This window comes from Dipodomys merriami, unplaced genomic scaffold, assembly GCF_024711535.1.
Source record: "Dipodomys merriami isolate MVZ:Mamm:240054 unplaced genomic scaffold, mDipMer1.0.p SCAF_45, whole genome shotgun sequence".
NCBI classification, from domain to species: Eukaryota; Metazoa; Chordata; class Mammalia; order Rodentia; family Heteromyidae; genus Dipodomys; species Dipodomys merriami.
Window position 1 is genome coordinate 10,386,332 of NW_027206013.1, and position 18,013 is coordinate 10,404,344.

Here is an 18,013-nt window from a genome sequence, read left to right on the forward strand (position 1 = left end):
TTTTCAATAAACAAAGGTACTCTGGGTTCAACCCCCGTATGGCAATAAAAGGATAAATACATACGCATACACATCTTGCTAAGGGATTTACATATGACAATTATGAAGAGGACTAATCATAAATACAAGTTTATAATAGGGCTCCTATACCACAGAAACTTCATTCCTTTCATCTAGAAAAACAGGAACGCTGTATCACAGTGTTATTATCTATAGTGTATGAGGCAGACGTGAGCCTGCTATACTACTCACACTTACTGAGCATTAGCTGTGTACTAGGCACAGGCGAGGTAACCAAGGCATATTAAAGGGAAGGCAGGTAGAAAATAATGGCTCACACTTCGTGTTTAATTTTTCACTTATTTAATCCCCAAAAGTAATTAGTACTGGCATAGAAACCACTAATACCTAGCAATACCCACAAATTAACATTTCTTTCTTCTTTTGCAACTCCATCTCCAAATACTATCTGCATTTCATTCAGACGCTACAATACAGAAGTACACGCCTTAATGTCACAACTTCCCACAAGTTGGCCACCCCACTGCCCATCTCATACTGCTCCCCAATTACACATGTTCTCAGCCGGCTCAGTACATCATACACCCTGGGCAGGAGCCCATGCTCAGACTTACAGACTGATCCAACACACCTCTTGCCTGATTTCAGCACCAAAGCAATATACACTCGAGGACTAGAGGAAGTTTATAGTGTATTTTCTCAACTTTTCATACATTTCTAAAGTAAACCAAAATGTTAAGCTTGCCATTAAGAACCTTTGGAATAAATATATTAATGGCACTAGAAAAAAATTCCTATTACCCTGAGGATCATAAAATGTCTGTGTGAACAGTATGCTTGGAAATGAGGTAGCCCAAGGCTCCACAGAGGCAGTAACGCCTGTAATCCTAACTGCTCAGGAGGCTGGGATTTGAGGATCAAGGTTGAAACCCAGCCTGGGCAGGAAAGTCTGTGAGACTCTCATTTCCAATTAGCCACCAGAAAACTGGAAGTGGCGCTGTGGCTCAAGTGGTGGAGCACTTGCCCTTGAGCTGAAGAGCTGAGGGACAGTGCCCAGGCCTGGAGTTCAAGCCCCATCACCACCACCACCACCACCAACAACAAAATGATTAATGTTAGGCTGACGACCCCCCCCCCAAAAACACACACATTTGGAATCCTAGCTACTCAGGAGACTGAGATCTAAGGATTGAGGTTTGAAGTTAGCCCTCACAGAAAAGTTCATGAGACTCGTATCCAACTAACCACCAAAAAAATGTAAGTACTGATCAAGGTGAGTGCTAGTCTCGAGCAAAAAAGGTCAGACAGCACCAACACCCTAAGTTTAAACCCCAGGCTGGCACAAATATACATACGCATTGTAGCTCTAACAGGAGTGTGAGTAAGGCAACACATTGACCTAACAATGGATAATTGTGGTAGTAGTGTAATAGCAACTGTAGTCAGCTACAAATATATTAGTAGAAATTAATTTGAGCCATTTGCTTGGCTCCCGCTATTTAATCAGCCCCAAAGTAGGAGAGGCTGAAGGAAGAGGAGGCCCTTGGAGGGCCTCTCTGATGTGGCATGCATCCTCTGAGTGCCACATGGCCTGCAGGGAGGACTTGGGGGGGGGGTGGAGCATGGTTCCTTATTTCTCTTTCCCACATGAGTCTCTGCTCCCAAGATCCAGACTCCCACTATCCTCACTAAGAACTTATTAAAAACCAAAACAAAACTGTGCTGTGAATTCATTTGTCCAAGCTGGGAACTTACCCACAGCTTCTAATGCTGAATCCATAAGGAAAAATGCCATCCAAGTTCCAAGTGAGCTTATAGTCTCTGGGAACCAAATGTACAACTGGCTGTGAAACAGCAACTACACCAGGGCTCTCAAGGGGTCACGTTTACAAAACTGCACAGGTCACAGGTACCCTATGCAGGTGTGCTGCACAAGGATCCACCTGACAGGGCAGTGCGCCCACTGCATTCAAGGCATCTCTGCCTTGATCACGCTGGAAGCCTTTAGGGGAAGAAAAATCGAGACTTTCAATTCACCTTTTCCTGCAGCAGCTACAAAGCAGCACCCAAGGGCTCACATAAGAATCTAAAGGACAGCTCCTCTATTTCTAAAACAGACAACACATGCGTTAAGTATCACCTCAAAGAACAGTGGCCAGCCCTGGTTGGCTCCAGTCTCTCTTGCTTGCCAAGAAAAACTCAAATGACAATGTTAAGCTAAAGATACAACTAACCACAAACAGTTCACCACCATCTAGCTTATAAAGTGACTAGTCTCCTCATAAATCCCTCTGCCTAAGGGAGAGGCTAGCTCAAGTTCACGCGTGTTCCTCAATCGCCGCTCAGGCAGCATGTGAGCTTTCATATTAATAAGTCAGTCTCGATTCTTTAAGTTCCTAAGAACGAAAGGAATTACAATCTTTAACTAGAAAAGAATGCTTGACCACTATGAAAAGGAATTTAAGTATCTTTCATATGAAGTAAGCAAATAACAGTGATTAAACATTTGTCATAAAGAAGGGATGCTTAAGCATTTTGTCAAGCACCCCATAATGTCAAGAGTGGAAAATACACCCCCAGGGGCTTTACACTCCCAACTTCCTTTCCCATGTATCTGGTAAGACTCTCATGAAATAACTCCAGGGTTATTCATCCTGGATGAAGACCTTCATAGTGGCTGGCACCTGGGGACCCACGCTGGATTTCACAACAGGATAAGCAAGGCACTTACTTGTCAGATCACCACGTGACCAGACTTGCTGACTGGCTTGGCTCCCCAAAGACAGAGGGACTACACTGAGAAACAACAGCCAACTTTTACTAATCCCAAATGGTCTTCTTTATCCTCTACCATCTAGTTCCAGTACCACAATTGTTTAACCTGTCCAGACTTAATACTTTCATATACAGACGATCTGCTGGTACCAATTTTTCTGGCAAGGTACAATACAAAGGCACTCTAGTAAAATTAACTGGTCCTTAAAAGCCAAAGACAAATCCTTATAAACCACTGCTGATTGATGCTCAGACTATAAAATTGAGAAAACTGAAAATTAATGAGACACTGACAAAGAATTTCATATTAAAACTAGGAAATCAGAGCCAGGTACTGGTGGCTCACACCTGTAATCCTAGCTACTCAGGAGGCTGAGATCTGAGGATCACAGTTCAAAGCCAGCCAGGGCAGGAAAGTCCATGAGACTCTTACCTCCAATAAGCCACTCAGAAAACTGTAAGGTATGCTGTGGTTCGAGGGGTAGAGCACTCGTTTTGAACTGAAGAGCTGAGTAACAGTTCTCCAGACCCCAAAGTTCAAGTCCCACTATGGACTCAAAAAAAAACCTAGGAAATCAGCCAGACTCTTGAGGCTGAAGCAGAAGGATCCTAAATTCAAGACCAGACTGGGCTATAGGAAGAGTCTCCCCCAGCTGAGCCCCCAAGGAAAAAAATCCAGGAAATTAAATATACCAAGGTTCAAAGGCCATCCAAGAGACTCCCTATATTTTTCAAGTTTCTAAAATATACACATAAAGTCCTTCTGACAACATGGGCCAATCATCACACTTTAGTACATCTGAGGATGTGGAAAAACAACTGTGTAACAAACTGAAGAGATAAAACCTGGATGCAGTCTCAGTGTGCAGGTCTGGCACAAGACTATGGTGCAAGTTAAGAAAGCTGAACTGGGGGCTGGGAAGATGGCTCAGTGGTAGAGTGCCTGCCTTGCATGCCTGAGGCCCTGGGTTCGATTCCTCAGCACCACATAAGCAAAAAGAAAAAAGCCGGAAGTGGCGCTGTGGCTCAAGTGGTAGAGCGCTAGCCTTGAGCTGAAGAGCTGAGGGACAGCACCCAGGCCCAGAGTTCAGGCCCCACGACTGGACTAATACCAGTGGCTCATGCCTATAATCCTAGCTACTCAGGAGACTGAGATCTAAGGATCCCAGCTCAAAGTCAGCCTGGGCAGGAAAGTCCCTGAGACCCTCTCCGATTAACCAGCAATGTGCTGGAAGTGGAGGTGTGGCTCAAGTGACAGAGTACTAGCCTTGAGGGAAAAAGGGACAGCACCTAGACCCTGAGTTCAAGGCTTAACTGTTGCACTGAGTCAGAGACTAAAAATGGACAGCATGACCAGGTTACATTACAAAAAGGTGGGGGGGGGGAGCCTAAAAATTAGAATAAAAATGGAAACTACTATAAATCCACTCTAATAATTAGAAAAGAAATGCAAAGGCCGCATGGCATGAAGTCTGAGTGGGGTGGGAACAGTTAGACTCCTGGTTGGGCAGGTCGCTTCTGCCCTGTGAGCTCACAGCAGAGCCCAAATGCACAATCTCTCAAACGTTCCTCAAAGGACAGATTATTTAAAAGGTGATACAATATAGCATAAAGCCGGACCAGTGGCTCACATCTGTAATCCTAGCTACTCAGGAGGCTGAGATCCGATGATCACAGTTCAAAGCCAGCCCAGGCAGATAAGTCTGTGAGACTCTTATCTCCACTAAACTATAAGAGAAAGAGAGAAAGAGAGAGAGCACGAGGGCTGGGAAGGTGGCCCAGTGGTAGAGCGCTTGCCTTGCATGCATGAGGCCCTGGGTTCGATTCCTCAGCACCACATAAGCAAAAAGAAAAAAGCCGGAAGTGGCGCTGTGGCTCAAGTGGTAGAGTGCTAGCCTTGAGCTGAAGAGCTGAGGGACAGCGCCCAGGCCCAGAGTTCAGGCCCCACGACCGGATGAGAGAGAGAGAGAGAGAGGAGAGAGAGAGAGATGGAGGGAGAGGGAGAGGGAGAGGGAGGGAGGGAGGGAGGGAGGGAGGGAAGGAAGGAGGGAGAGAAGAAGGAAGGAAGGAAGGAAGGAAGGAGGGAAGAGAAGGAAGAAAGCAAGCAAGCAGGCTGAAAGTCAAGCTGTGGCTCAAGTGGTAGAGCATAAGCCTTATGCAAAAAAGTCAAGCACAGAGCCCAGGCCCTGAGTCCAAGCCCCAGGACTGGCCAAAAACAAAACAAAACAAAAAATCCTGGCATTAGATATGATCTATTATTCAGGATTTTAAGTGCAAAGACTGACATAAATCCAGTAGTCCAGAGTCCTGACTACTCTGGTACATGCCAGTCTCTCTCCCTCAGACCTTGGCATCACTAATTTCTCAGTACTGCATCAAATAGAAAGAACTGGTTTTTGCTGTTAATTTTTAAGACCCAAATGATAGGCCTAATTTAACATCCCATGAAACTACAAAGGCTCTTTTCCCACACACAGATTTATACTTTATCATAATGCCACCAATCATAATATGACCAGGTGAGTATCTCAGGACTGAGTACTATCTCCTTCTAAACCCCGAACCCCTACACAGACAGAATGAATACAAGGGGCTGGAAAGGTGACTCAGTGGTAGAGAGCTTGCCTTGCATGCCTGAGGCCCTGGGTTCGATTCCTCAGTACCACATAAGCAAAAAGAAAAAAAGCCGGAAGTAGTGCTGTGGCTCAAGTGGTAGAGCGCTAGCCTTGAGCTGAAGAGCTGAGGGACAGCGCCCAGGCCCAGAGTTCAGCCTCATGACCGGACCCAAAAACAAACAAACAAACAGAATGAATACAAGCAGAAGGCCTGAATAAGGGAAACTTGTCTGAATAGGCAGTTCCAACACAGACAGATGCAAATATACTCCCTATTTGTTGTTACCTCCCTCTCCTCCCAAAATAAGACACTGCTCCCTTCAGTGGTGGAAATGAGAATCCATACTTAGCAGCCTAACATCACAAGTACAAGGTATCAGACTTCCTCCATTTCCTTCTCCACAGTTGTTCACTAACAGCTGGAGTCTACTCTGTATCACAACTTTCTCGTCCCTTCCTCCACTAACTGTTGGCAAGAACTCTGGAAGGTAGCCAACAGGCATCTCTCTACTACCAAGGAGGAAACTGAGGCTCTGGCACGGCCAAGAGCGAAACCCAGATCAGCCTAGCTGTGAAGGCCTATTCAGCTGTACGTATGTGTTGATATTGGACTTAAACTCAAACACTACATGGGGGAAAAAAAAGAAAAAAGAAAAGAAACTTTGTTTATGGTCCTGGGGCTTGAACTCAGGGGCCTGAGTTCTGTCCCTGAACTTTTCAAAGGTTAATTATCTATTACTTGAACCACAGCTCCACGGTCAGCTCTTTAGGTGGTTAATTGGAGATAAGCATCTCATAGACTTTCAGCTTGGTCTGGCCTCGAACCATGATCCTCAGTTCTCAGCCTTGTGAGTAGTAAGGACTACAGGCACGAGCCCCTGACATCTACCATAAAATATATTTAATACATTTATAAAGACTAGGAGACTAAGTATAGCTAAAGATTACGGACTCAAATCAGGTTAGTTTAACCTAAATATAAGGATGTTAATAATCAGAGAAACCCTCTGACCCCAGTTAAGCTCAATAATGCACGCTTCTCCCAGCAAATCCCAATAGGCAGTGGTAGACAAGTGGGAGCAGCAATGGCAGTGTGCCTTCCCTCTGTGGAAATCTCTTGCCTAGGCTGCTCTCTGGGAAGAGCCACCACACTGCAAGCTCAAATCATCCAGGCTGGGCTCCTCAGCACCCAGGAGCAATGGCCGTGTGCTACTCCAGGACAGAGGCACCGCCTGCCTGTGCATGCCGGCACCTGCCTTTGCGGAAGAGGCGGTGTGTAGGGAGGGAACGTCACACCACTTGCCCACAGGTCTCATGGGATTTGGAAAGTAAAAGGGGGCCAGTGAGTAATGAGTGCATCACAAGACTAGAGATAGGACGGTTCAGGGAGTGGCACTGGGGAGGAAGACTGGAAGGAAAGAATGAGCAGGCCCACATCAGAAACCTGTGTGTGATCCACACACAGCTAGAATGCAATGGGGGGCAGCTAGAGGACGGGAACAAAGGACATGGTCCCTGATGAACCCTTTCCATCAAAGCACACGTGAAAATGAACTAGTTCAAATCTTTCCCAAGCCCTTTCACCCCTGGCTTCTAATTTACAGACCATCAATGACTGATGATGATGTCATGTGAGGACTTGTAAGTCTATTATAAATTGGCTATCATCCAAATTTAAACTGTTGACAAGCACTGGTGGCTCACACCTGTAATCCTAGCTATTCAGGAGGCTGAGATCTGAGGATCACAGTTTGAAGCCAGCCCAAGCAAGCAGGAAAGTCCATGAGACGCTCATCTCCAATAAACTACTCTGAAAAAGCAGGAAGTGGCATTGTAGGTCAAGTTGTAGAGCACTAGCTTTGAGCAAAAAGAAGCTTAAGGACAGTGTCCAGACCAGAGTTCAAGTGCCAGCAAAGGCAATAAAATAAAATAACAAAAGTTTTTGTGTTTCAGTGCAAGGGATCAAGAAAGTCAAAAGGCAACTCAAAAATGGGAGAAAATCATTGTAGATCACTTATCTGAAAAAAGCATTTGTATCTAAAACACAAAAATAACACAACAATTAAAACATAACCACGGACTGGGGTTGTGGCTCAAGTGGCTGCATGCCTATCTAACTGCCTAGCAAGCAGAAGGCCGAGTGCAAACCTCAGTATCACACACACACACAAAGTTGAGGCCCCAACTACTTGGAGGCAGACACAATTCTGGTTGAAGGCCAGCCTGGGGAGGATTAGAAATACTGCATCTCAACAATTCAGGTGTGGTTATGCAGGTCTGTCATCCCAGCTACTCGAGAGGCACAGGTAGGAGGATCATGAGCACAAGCTAGAGCAAAAGGGCTGGGTGCGTGGCTGGGAAGGTGGCTCAGTGGTAGAGCGCTTGCCTTGCATGCATGAGGCCCTGGGTCCCATACCTCAGCACCACATAAGCAGAAAAAGCCAGAAGTGATGCTGTGGCCCAAGTGGTAGAGCACTAGCCTTGAGCTGAAGAGCTGAGGGGCAGCGCCCAGGCCCAGAGTTCAGGCCTCATGATCAACACACACACACAATAAAGGGGCTGGGTACATGGCTAACGTAATACAGCACCTGTCTAGCAAGGTGCAAGACCTTGAATTCACACTCTAGTCCCACCAAGAGCAAAGGGAGAGATTACATAAATCTTAAAAACATGCTAAATGAAAGAGCTAGACACAAAAGCCTACATACTGAATGATTCTATTTACGTGACATGTGACACAGACAATCCACTGAGATGATAACTGTGGGGTTACAAGGACTGGAGAGGGAGAAGAATAGTGAAGGGAGACTGCCTGCTTTCTAATGGGTAGTGGGTTTCTTCAGTGATGAAAATGTTGTAAAACTGCAGTGGTTAATGGCTATCCAACTCGGTGAATACACTAAAAACCACTCAACTGTACACTTATAAATGAGTGAACTGTAGCTAGGTAGAGTGGTTTATCCCTATAATCCTAGCTTCTCAGAGATCAGAGGATCACAGTTTGAGACCAGTCCAGGAAAGAAGTTTACAAGAATCTCATCTCAAACTCAACCAATAAAAAGCTGGGCTTGATGGTGTACAACTGTCATCCCAGCTACATAGGAAATACAATAGAAGTATGGTCCAGGCCAGTCCAGGCAAAACAACTTATCTAAAAAACAACTAAAATAAAAAGGACTTTTTTTTTTTGGGGGGGGGGAAGGTAGTGTCTGGGAAGGTGGCTCAGTGGTAGAGCGCTTGCCTTGCATGCATGAGGCCCTGGGTTCGATTCCTCAGCACCACATAAGCAGAAAAAGCCAGAAGTAGCGCTGTGGCTCAAGTGGTAGAGTACTAGCCTTGAGCTGAAGAGCTGAGGGACAGCGCCCAGGCCCAGAGTTCAGGCCCCAGGACTGGCAAACAAAAAAAAAAAAAAAAGAGAGAGCGCCTGGGGGGGAGGGGACAGTGAGCCCAGTTCAGAGTATGGCTCAAATAATAGAGTACCTTCCTAGCAAGCAAAAGACTCTGAGTTCAAACCCCAATATATCCAAGAAAATGGTATTTAATTTAATAAAGCTATCATAACAAAAAAAAGATTCCATTATGCACCACCATAATACAAAGTGGATAGAATCTTGTTCACTCGTTTTAAAGGAACTCAACTAGGGCAATGAAACCCAGAGAGATTCTATTACTTAGCATTCTAGGTACTAGGTCATGCTGAAATATTCATGAAGAATTCAGAATTCCGTGTTTTAATACAGAAAAGCCAGCTTCCGTTTAAAAAGACAAACGCAAAAGTGCCAGACAAGTTTTTGTAACTCAGAGATAGGCTAAAATAGGGACACCATCACTGGAAAACAAGCTAGAGATTTTGCTACATGGGTTTATATCTTGAACATAAAAGTAGCTCTCCAATTTTATTCTGTTCCTCCTTTGAATGATGTTAAAAATAAAACAGTCCAGTGGATGGTACTTGCTTTATTTGTGTTTATTTACTTATTTGATTCTTTTGTTGTTGGTGTGGTGGTGGTCGTGAAGCTTGAATGCGGGGCCTGTGCGTTGTCTCTCAGCTCTTCAGCTCAAGGCTAGTGCTCTACCACTTTGAGCCACAGTGCCACTTCTGGTTTTCTGGTAGTTTATTGGAGATAAGAGTCTCTTGAACTTTCCTGCCCGAGCTAGTTTTGAACCTCAATCCTCAGATCTCAGCCTCCTAAGTAGCTAGGATTACAGATATGAGCCACTGGCACCTGGCATTTCTTTTATTTTTGAGACAGTCTTTCTGGCTTGACATCTTTCTGCCTCTGCTTCCAGTGTGCTGAGATTACAGGCAAGTACTACCACACCCAGCAATCGTATCTGTGTCTAAAACACTATTTTGTGACCAATCAAAATATTAAGAAATGAATATGATGACGAATTGAACCTTATACATTCCTATTTAATATAATTAAGAACTGATCATATATCATTTTGAACACCATCTCACAGACACTAATGTGACTTTTCCCATGGCTAGTCTGGATTCCAGAAATTACATATGTTAAACATAAAACTTACATTAAAAAATCCAAGGGTGGCTGGGTGCTGGCTGCTCTCACCTGTAAGCTCACTGAGATCAGAGGACTGTTGTTCCAAGACAGCCCAGGCAGGAAAGTCGGTGAAACACTTATTTCCAATTAACCACCAAAAAGTCGGAAGCAGAGGCGTGACTCCAGCAGTAGAGTGCTAGCCTGGAGCATGAAAGCATAGTGACAGCGCCTCAGCCCTCCCTAAGTCCAAGCCCCAGGCCTACCATAAGAAACAACAACAACACAACAACCGCGGGGCGCTGGAGGCTCATGCCTGTAATCCTAGCTACTCAGGAGGTTGAGATCTGAGGATCACGGTTCAAAGCCAGCCCAGGCAGGAGAGACCGTGAGACTCTTATCTCCAATAAACCACCAGAAAACCAGAAGTGGTGCTGTAACTCAAGTGGTAGAGTGCTCACCTTGAGCTGAAGAGCTGAGGGACAGCGCCCAAGCCCAGAGTTCAAGCCCCACAACCGACCAAAAAAAAAAAACAACCAAAAAAAAAAGTGTAAAAACACTATTTCCCCCATCCTGAATCTAATCTTGTCCGTATACATAAATGAACATAAATACTTATTTGCACAATCTTCAGGCAAAAGCAACAAATAACTCTGAAAATCCAATATTGTATAGAGAAATACTCCATTGGCATTTGTCTATTTAAATGTATTAGGCTTTAACTCACACCTGTAACTAGCTACTCAGGAGGCTGAGCTCTAAGGATTGTGGTTTTAAAGTTAGCCTGGTCAGAAGTCTATGAGACTCTAATCTCCAATTATCCACTCAAAAAGCTGAAAGTGGAACTGTGGCTCCAGTGGTAGAGTACTAACTTTTAAAAAGCTCAAGGATAGGGCTGGGAATGTGGCTTAGTGGTAGAGTACTTGCCTAGCATGCATGAAGCCCTGAGTTGATTCCCCAGTACCCACCTACCCAGAAAAAGCCACAAGTGGCACTGTGGCTCATGTAGTAGAGTGCTAGCCTTGAACAAAAGAAGCTGAGGGACAGTGTCCAGGCCCTGAGTTCAACCCCATGACCAGCATATATACGATATATATGACATACATATTTATGATGTACATATACATGTGTATGTATTTCAGGTTTTAGTATGCCATCCACAAGTAATCAAAACACAGACACATATATCATGCAAGCTTCAGATTTGTCTAAAAGATGTGTACTTGACCTTTACACCAATTCTGCTTAATCCTCAGTACACACATCACCATCCATACAAGACACTGACTTCCAGACCTACCATACAACACAATTCTGCTTTAAAGTTCAGGTTTTTTCCTACTAAGTTATGCAATCACTCAGATCCAATGTTTAGTATCAAGCCTCCTACTCAAACATTATGAGTAGGAAACATACCTCCCCAGTTAAAAAAAAAAAAAAAAACAAATGCTTCTTTTTCCTTTTTTGTGGGGGTGGAGGGGTTACCAGTACTGGAGCTTGAACTAAGGGCCTGGAGCTCAGTTTCCCCAACCCTGGGCTGGCTCTCTTCTCTCCAGTTCCAGCTGTTTATTGGTTAACTGGATAAGTCTCTTGGATTTGTCTGCCTGTGTTGGCTTCAAACATTGATCCTCTGATCTCAACCTCTTGAGTAGCTAGGATTATAGGCACGAACTACAGGCACCTGTGTTATTTCTAGTAATTCTTCTGGTCATGTAGGTTTTGCCCATTTTTTTTCAGTTTTAAGAGGAAATACAAAAGTGAATTAATATTAAACAGATACCTACATGCCTTCACCATTGAACCAGACTATAGAAAAAGGAAATGCTTACACTTAATCACTTTTCTGTCTATTCTTGCAGGCCCTGATGTCAGGAGAGAGTTCTGCCAGACAAGGACAATGAGCTGCATTATTACAGAGTGACGAGAAGCCCTATAAATACTGTTCTACAATGTAATCCAGGTAGGAAGGTTGTGGCAGAGGGCCTAATATTTTGTGACAACTATTTTCCAGAAGCAAATACATTCACCATCCAGCACCAGCGTATAAAAGGCATACTACATTCCAGCCTTTATAATATGGCATAGGCAGGGGAAAGCCTTTGCATGCTGCTCTCCTGGGAGAGATGAACAACTTGTGATTTTCTTCTCACTCAGAAACCCACATTTGCAACGTGTAGAGCAAGCACTTCAGACACCACAAAACAAGGACAGCCTAAATTAAGGCCAAATATAGGATGTGATACTAAACCACGAGGCAGTAAAGCTTACATTTCCTTTTCCAGCAATCAAAACCCTTTGAACACTCCCAAAAAAGGCCGGCAGGGCCAGCACCTCCCTCCCAAGAGGAAGCCCCTTTCTTCTCGGCTCTCCCCCGCAGCCGGCCACTTCCCCCCAACACACGGCAATTATTTGGAGAGCTCGGTGTGCGAGCCCTGTCGGGGACAGGCGGGAGACCTGGCTTCCTGCATCTCCACCCTCTCCACAGCAGATCTCCAGCCCAACCCCACCTGCACCGCGCTCCTTTTTCCTGCGTCCCCAGCCAGCTGCCCGGCTATGGGGGGGGGGGGGGAGCAGGTCTCTGAATCACCCCGTTCGCTCAGAACGCCCCCAGCCACCACCCCCCCCCCCAGCCCCAGCTCTGCAGCGAGCCTGCAGCCGGGTTCTTCCTCTTCCAAGCCTCCCGGCTCCCTCTTCCCTCGCCTCCCCCACCCAAATTACTCCAAGCGAGCCCCGCCCCGCCTGCCCGGCCCGGTGCCCTGCCCTGCCGGGGCCCTCGACCCCGCTCGCCCGGGGCTCCGGAGGGGACGCGCGCCCCCAGCGAGGCGGCCGCCCTCGGCCCCGCGCCCCGGCCGGGCCCAGCTCGCCCCCCGGCCCCACGTGAGCCGCCCCGGCGGCCTCTCCCGCTCCCCGGGGCGGCTCAAGCGCCGCCCCCCAGGCCTGGCGCCCCCGGGGCTCCGCGCCCTAACCTCCAGCCGCCCCTCTCCACCCAGGACCTCACCCAACCCGGCGGCCGCTCCCGGACCCCGGAGGACTTCCCTGGAGCTGCGAGGACTGCGGACCACCACCACCACTTCCCACCCCCCCCCTCCCGCACCACGTCCTCCCCAGGGCACCCTCCTCCCCACGGGGGGGACCCCGCCTCGCGCTCCCCGGGACACATGGATGGCCCCCAAGGTCCCCAGGCTCCAGCTTCCAGCAGCGCCCCGCCGGGATCGGCGCCCCGCGCGCGCGCGCCCCAGCCCTCCGCCCTCCGCCGCGCACGGCCCCGCGCCCCGCCGGCTCCTGTCAGCCGGCGCCGGCACATGCTGGGGGACCAGGTCCGCCCGCCCTCTCCGCCCGCCCGGCTCCCGAGCAACCCCGCCGAGCGCGCGCCCCTCACCAGGCCGAGGTGCCTGAGGCGCCGCCGAAGTCCCAGCTGCAAAGCCCGGCAAACCCTCCAACCGCTGCCGCCTCCCGCCTGGCACTGAGCACGGCGCGGGGGAGGGGCGCGGACAGCCGCCACCGCCCCGGCCGCCGTGCGCAAGCCCCGCCCCCGCGCCGCGCCGCACCCAACCACAGGCCGCCGACTCGCGGCGTGTCACGCCCACTTCCGGGCGGGGAAGCCCGCTTCCACTCTACGCTCCACACCTCCGTCCTCTCTAGCGCCCTCTCTGGTCACCGTGATGGATACAGGGGGCTGCAGAGGAGGGCGGTGCCCCCAGCACACGCCCCGCTCTCCAGTCCCTTCAGTGTCTGACAGCCACGCCCACAGGCGCCCAGAGCCACGCCCACTTCTCCTTAGAACCTGGGGCGGGGTTCTTAGAGCTCCGCCCACCAGCCTGCTAGGCTCCTCAAAGATTTCCCCAGAGCCCTTTTTTAAAGTTGGTAACTTCAGCTTTCTTGAGCCCTGCCCACTGGCCCAGCCAAGCTCTTAAACCAGCCTCCAGGCTTCTGAACGGGCCCACCAGCTCCAGAAAACAAATAAACAAACAAAATCCTAGTTCCGATTTCCAGAAGTCCCGCCCCGGGACCCACGATCTTATTTGCTGCATCCCAGGCCCCGCCTATTGTCTGTCAAAGCCTTCAAATGAAAGCTCCGCCCCGTACTCGCGAGTCCCCGCCCCGATTGGCGAAGCCCCGCCCCTGCTTCCGCCCCATGCACACACACACACACACACACACACACACACACACACACACACACACACACACACACACACACACACACACACACACACACACACACACACACACACACACACACACACACACACACACACACACACACACACACACACACACACCTACCTCGCCCCCGCGCCTAGGGGTGGGGGGCCATTGGCACTCCAGACCTCTGGCCTACTGTATGTAGTGGTCCCAGCTCCGGTTAAGGGGCAGCTGCCCTGGGCTTGGGCCAAATGGAGATTCTGAAGTTCCTTAATAAATCACTGTACAGGATAGGATTCGACCCCTGTCAGACAGTGTCACCTGGGCCTCAAGGTACTAAGTTTATAGTACCTTTTCAAAAATACCAAACTCTGAAATGCCAGGATTTGGGGGAAAGGGCCCTGGTGGGGACTGAGAAGCCAGCCCTAAAGGCAGATAATCTGTGCAATTCACAGCTTCAGATTCCTCAGGCCTGGGGATGTAGTAAAGTGGGAGGGAGCTAGTTTGGCATACACAAGGCCTTGGGTTCAATCCCAGCATTAAAAAGAAAAAAGAAAAGAAAGGGGGAAAAGAATAAATGTATTTTGTATATGTATGCATTAAGGTCTAACTGAACCAAGACAGCTTTCATGGCAAATTACTTCCACTCTAAAATCTCAGTTTCTTTTTCCTTTTTCTTATTTTTCTTTTCTTCTCCCCCCCCCCACCTCTTTCTTGGAGGTCTTGACCTCAGGTCCTGGGCACTGTGCTTTAGCTTTTTTGGGGGGTTGGTCATGGGGCTTGAACTCTGGGCCTGTGCGCTGTCCCTGCGCTCTTCAGCTCAAGGCGTGCACTCTACCTCTTGAGCCACAGAGCCACTTCCGGTTTTCTAGTGGTTTTATTGGAGATAAGAGTCTCACGGTCTTTCCTGCCTGGGCTGGCTTTGAACCATGATCCTCAGATCTCAGCCTCCTGAGTAGCTAGGATTACAGACATGAGCCACCCACCCAGCTGTGCTTTAGCTTTTTCACTCAAGGCTGGCTCTCTACCACTTGAGCCACACAAGTCTACTTCAGGCTTTTTGGTGGTTAATTGCAGGTAAAGTTTCATGGACTGGCCTGCAGGGGCTGGCTTCAAACTTTCATCATCAGATTGCAGCCTCCTGAGTAGCTAGGATTACAAATGTGGGCTCTGCTATCTCTGTTTCTTAGTGAAATGGGAAAATGAAGCTGGACAGTATGGAAGGATGTGTCTTATTTTACCTTCAAGCAACTGTTGCTAATATGAGGGATCCCTAGATCTGCCACTCACTTCATTTAAGTTAGATAAAGGTGAAGTCTCTGGCATCTGATGATGTTGAAAAATGACTTGCATGCTGGGCACTGGTGGCTCATGCCTGTAATCCTAGCTACTCAGGAGGCTGAGATCTGAGGATTGAGGTTCAAAGCAAGCCTGGGCAGGAAAGCCCATGAGACTCTTTATCTCCAATAAACCACCAGAAAACCAGAAGTGGTACTGTGGCTCAAGTGGTAGAGCACTAGCCTTAAGCTGAAGAGCTGAGGGACAGTGTCCAGGCCCAGAGTTCAAGTCCAACGACCGACAAAAAAAAAAAAAAGGAAAGAAGAAAAATGACTTGCTATTCCAATATTCCTAACTTTACTTACTTTATTTAAACAAGGGCATTGTTTGCAATGAGAGTGTGAGGGGTTTAGGGGAAATGAAGATAAATAAAGTGCTTGAAGATGGAGCTGAGACCCCTTGAATAAGCTGATTTCCTCCTAGGAAAATAGATTGTATCTAACATTTACCCATCAGGCATGATTTGAGTGCCTTATGCCATAAACTCATCTGAAATTCCCCCAACAACTCTACAGCCAGGCATAGAAATCAATCCCAGAGATTTCCAAGAAGCAGAGACAGAGGCTTGGAGAAGTAAAATTACCCAGGATCAGTGGCTTCCCTAAGTGCAGAGTGTGCAGAATTAACCAGTTAGTCATTACACCAGACAGCCTCCCTCTGGGCTAACGGGGGGGGGGGGGGGGGGGGCGGCGGAGGGAGCCATGGACTTTGGATGCTCACAGATTGGCTTTTCAATTATGGCTGAGCTTGGACAGTGTGTGATATAGGGCTCTGCTCTGGATCCTGTTCTCATCTATCTAGCAAGGATTGTGCAGGTACTTACTTCAGGAAGTCATTTTGAAAATTCAGGAGTTTGGAAGAGAGGTGGTTTGGTTTGGTTTGGTTTTCAGTGCTGGGGATGGAACTAGGACCTTGCTCACACTAGGCAAGCATTTTACTATCTGAATACACCCAGCCCCAGGATTTTTACCTTCAATAAATGAAGGCAGGGCCAAATACCCAGTTGGTGATTAAAACATGTTCCCAGCTGGTAATCCTAGTGATAGAAGACTGAAATTTAGAGGATCAATGTTCAAAGCCAGGCCAGGCCAAAAACAAAACAAAAACCAAAAAACAAAGTCCACCAATCTTCCTTTCCAAAGTAACCAGCAAAAAGGTAGACTGGAAATATGGCTCAAGTAGTAGAGCTCCAGCTGGGCAAGCTCAAGATCCTGAGTTCAAACTCCTGTATGGCATAATAATGAATAAATAAATATATGTTGATTCCCTTTCAGTTGTTTAAAATGATAGAATTAAGAGATTTCCGATGTGTCAGGTACTGGTGGCTCATGCTTGTAATCCTACATACTCAGGAGGTTGAGATTAGGGGATTAGAAGCCAGCTCTGGCAGACAAATCCATGAGACTCCCACATCCAGTTAACTAACAAAAAGAACAGAACTGAAAGCATGGCTCAAGTGGTAGAGCAAAAAAGCTAAGTGAAATTATGAGGCTTGGTGTGTTTGAGCTCCAATACACACACACACACACACACACACACACACACACACACACACACACACAGATTTCCAACCAGGTGCTGATGGCTTACACCTGTAACCCTAGCTACACAAGCCAAGAGGCTGGGATCTGAGGATCACAATTTGAAGCCAGCCTAGGCAGGAAAGTCTGTGAGACTCTTTTTTTGGGTTTGTCCGTCCTGGGGCTTGAACTCAGGGTTTAGGCTCTGTCTCTTTGTGCTCGACTAGCGGTCTATCACTTGAACCACAGCACCACTTCTGGCTTTCTCTGAAGATAAGAGTCTCATGGACTTTCCTGCCAGGACTGGCTTTGAACCACAATCCCCAGATCTAAGCCTCCTGACTAGCTGGGATTACAGGCACCCACTGGGAGACTCTTAAAAAGCCAGAAGTGGCACTGGGGCTCAAGTGGTAGAGCACTAGCCTTGAAGCAGAAAGGAACACAGGGACAGTGCCCTAGGACATGGAAAAAAAAAAGAAAGATTTCCAGTGATACTAACCCCCCAGGACTGCCACCGTGGGTCTATGGACTATGCTGAGATAGAAAGATCCTTTACAAATCGTCTCACCTTCCTTCTGCCTGTTGCAGTTCCTAGTTTCACCGTGAGTTGGAGGAAGTGTTGGTTGCAAAGCCAGAGGCAACGCCTCACCCACATCTCCCTCCAGTGTGGCCAGCTGAGAGCTGTTACTCCGGGAAACAGCAGAAAACTGCATCACCTTTTGGAAAATTCCATCATCTTGCTCTGTGTGTGTGTGTGTGTGTGTGTGTGTGTGTGTGTGTGTGTGTGTGTGTGTGTGTGTGTCCATGTGTCCATGTGCACGTGGCTGGTACAGAGGCTGGAACTCAGGGCCTTGGGCCTGTCCTTAGCTTTTTAACTCAAGACTGGTACTCTACCACTTAGGCTACAACTCCACTTCCAGCTTTCTGGTAAATTAAAAATAAGAGGCTCTTGGATTTGTCTGCCCAGGTTGACATTGAACTTTAGTCCTCACAACCCCTTAGTGGACCCCAAGGAAACTTCTCTGTCTGTCCAAGATGGCCTTGCATGGAAGAATTCAGATCCAGGTATGAAGTTGGATTTAACAGTGCTTTC

The 18,013-nt window shown here is 47.7% G+C and overlaps 1 protein-coding gene across 1 annotated transcript in view; it reads right to left on the reverse strand.

Moving 5' to 3' along the window:
- Coro1c (coronin 1C) overlaps positions 1-13,393 on the reverse strand; it is a 72,037-nt gene extending 58,644 nt beyond the window's left edge. Inside the window, exon 1 of the mRNA XM_069994659.1 lies at positions 13,296-13,393. The gene's annotated coding sequence lies outside the window, so the exon portion shown is untranslated. The remainder of the gene's footprint in view (positions 1-13,295) is intronic.
- Positions 13,394-18,013: the final 4,620 nt, after the last annotated feature.